The following is a 2925-nucleotide window of genomic DNA, read 5'->3' on the forward strand; positions in this document are numbered from 1 at the left end:
ATCTACTGAGGACATGAAAGCCCATTTTGAGAGATGAGTTCTTTTACTTACATGTTTCTTGGAACTCCAGCTAACTCCTGTGATTCAAATGGATAAAATCTGGCATGAATTTCTAAAAGTCCAGTTACCAATCCATGTCTCTAAAAAGTCACTAGCATAATTCATTCCTATAGAATACAGAAACAAGAATGGTTGTGCAGCCTGAAGAAGTAAATGGAACTAACAAAGATAAAACAAAGAAGAATTTAAGACTTAGCTGCCAGGTACATTGAATTCTTTTATCTCTCTCCCATTTCCTCATACAAATGTAGACGAAAATAATTGCTCATCAACATTATGAACACACACATCTTTTAAACTAGAGAGTTGTATTTCAAATGGCATCATGGTTTTGGTTGAAACCTAATATAAAAAAATATCTACATATAAAATGTTGAATATCAAAAATAGCTGCAAATTTAAGCACTTAAAAGTTGGGAAAACACAAATTTTAGATTACCAAGCATTTTTGCAGGCATTCTGTGCACTGTGATAACCTTCCACATTCAACAGGCAAGTATTCACTCTTTCTGTTTGGCATCATTTTTCAGGCCATGTTTCTCAGTCCCAAAACCCTTTTCTGTGTACTGTATGGTCTTCATCACTTATGAGGATAACAGTTGTTCAAATAGTTGTAAAATACATATTTATGTTTCCAAATGTAGGTATAAATGTTTTTAAATGCTGTGTTTGTGTCTTTTTCTCCTTTCTAACACATTAAAATTTACTTTGCTGTGTGGCTATAAGGCTTGGGGTCCAAATAAATACCCAGTGGCTTGAATTTGCTGGATTATAGTTTCATGAGACAAAATATTTGCAAAGATCATGTAGTATTTAATTACGACTTATTAAATATCAATTTGTGGATTTACTGAAAATGAGATTAGAACAGTGATTATCATGTGACAGAACAGTTTCTGTTATTTACTCATGGACTGCTCTTCTTTCTTCATCTGTAAATACCCTGAAGAATTGGGGGGAAAACATGGCACCAGCTAACCAAAGAAATGGAAATGAGAATAAACATGTTTTAATCCTGGTGCACTGGAGTGCTTTATCATGCTCATCTTCTACTTGGAGTTATTGATCTCTTTTAGCGCAGCAACCAGGCTGTGAATATGACCTATGAAAGTGGCAAAGATTTTAAACTTTATTACGTTGATTTGGAGTTCAGCCTTCATTGGAACTGAAAGGACAACTGTTCTGGGGATATGTGTGATTCAAGGCAATTTATTCATAAAGCAAAGAGGAAGAGAGGAGTAGCAGTCACTGGGGAAAGTTACAAAGGAAAACAAGTCAGAAACACTGAAACATTCAATCTAAATAAGGCCACAATTCATGGGAAGTTCAGGATAATGCCACAAACCTACGAAAAATGTGAAAATGCTCAGTTCTCCTAGATGCCAGTAACAATGCCTAGCACAGAAAGAAGGGGTAATAAGATTATTTAAAAATGATCATAATGCTATTTTTGTTTTTGGTCTATTCTTTTAAAAATTGAGCATGAAGATTTTGATCCAAAGGCCAATGGAAGCAGCAAGTCTCTGCATTTAGTTCCGCAACTTTGGATTGATATAAAGTGAAAAGCACTGCTCTTGTTGAAAGCTCCCAACACTACTGTGAGGTCATGGATACTACATATGTTGTGTGTTTAGAGAGGAAGTCCATGTATCCACACGTCTTTCTTCATTTATTCATTCTCTTTGGAATACAGTTTTCTGAGGAGTCTGAGAAAGTCAGTTAATTCATTACTGAATTGTGCACTGAATTTTGATTTGCATACATTTACATCTTAATTTCATCCCTTCTCTAAAATTCTGACTCTTATTAGAGCCCCAAATTGGAGTTTGGAAGCAGTATAAGTGCATGGAAAGAAATGCTGGCTTGCCTGCAGAGCTGTGTTATTATTTGTTAATTACCAAAAAATAAAATACTGAGTTCTTAGATATGAGTCATGCACTGAAAAGAATGGGATTTATGGCCACAAGGGTCTTTTTCTGTAACTGTTGGTGCTGGTTCATCACTTTCCAAGAGCTTCAACAAACTGTTCAACAAATCTCTCCAGCTAGCTCAGCAGCTCCAAAGGAAACAATATTGAAGGAAAGCATTAGACTGGCACTAAAACAGAGAAACAGCAAGCTCTAAAAGTCCCCCATATTTTGACATGACTCTCACAACTCTCCTGAGGTAAATGAGAATTTACAAGGCTCACATCTGTGGCCCACAAACCACTTCTCTATGAAAAAAAAAATTCTTTCCAAATTTCTTAGCTTTCTCAGGACTTCATGAATATCAGTGATGCCAGGGATTTTTTTCTGGACTGGAAAGATTTCTTAGGCTGGGTGTATCTCCTACAACCCTCAGATCACAATTTCAACCCAGAAAAACATTCAGTCCAGTATGATAGGAGACAATGACAGCCACTTGAAATTAGATTTGGCAACAAACTTGCTGACAAATGCTTTTGGATAATGCCTGTGATGTATGCTATCAAAGATGTTAACTGAGTCTGAGCAAAGAAGGTGCAGACCCATCATTTATAGAAATTCATTGCAAATCTGAAGATTTTGACATTCTTCCAAGACAAAGATACTACCAAGAGTAAGATATGTTCAATAAAATATATGTGCTACAGAATGAGAACGATAATTGACATTCTTTAAGAGCTTTTTGTCTGTCTAGTTTAATAACCTCCTCCTAACAGTGTCCCTTCTGATGCCCTGCCCACGACGGCTGAATTACAGTCTCGGCTTTATTTATTTTTATTTTTATTTCTGTGGCATGTTGAGTGAAAACAAGCAAGCAAACAAAAAGAACCAACGACAACACTTCCAGCTGTGCTGGAAGCCTTGCACAGGAAGCCCCAACCCGGCCCGGAACCTTCGT

The sequence above is a fragment of the Lagopus muta genome, chromosome 2 (assembly GCF_023343835.1).
Source record: "Lagopus muta isolate bLagMut1 chromosome 2, bLagMut1 primary, whole genome shotgun sequence".
In the NCBI taxonomy this organism is placed as follows: Eukaryota; Metazoa; Chordata; class Aves; order Galliformes; family Phasianidae; genus Lagopus; species Lagopus muta.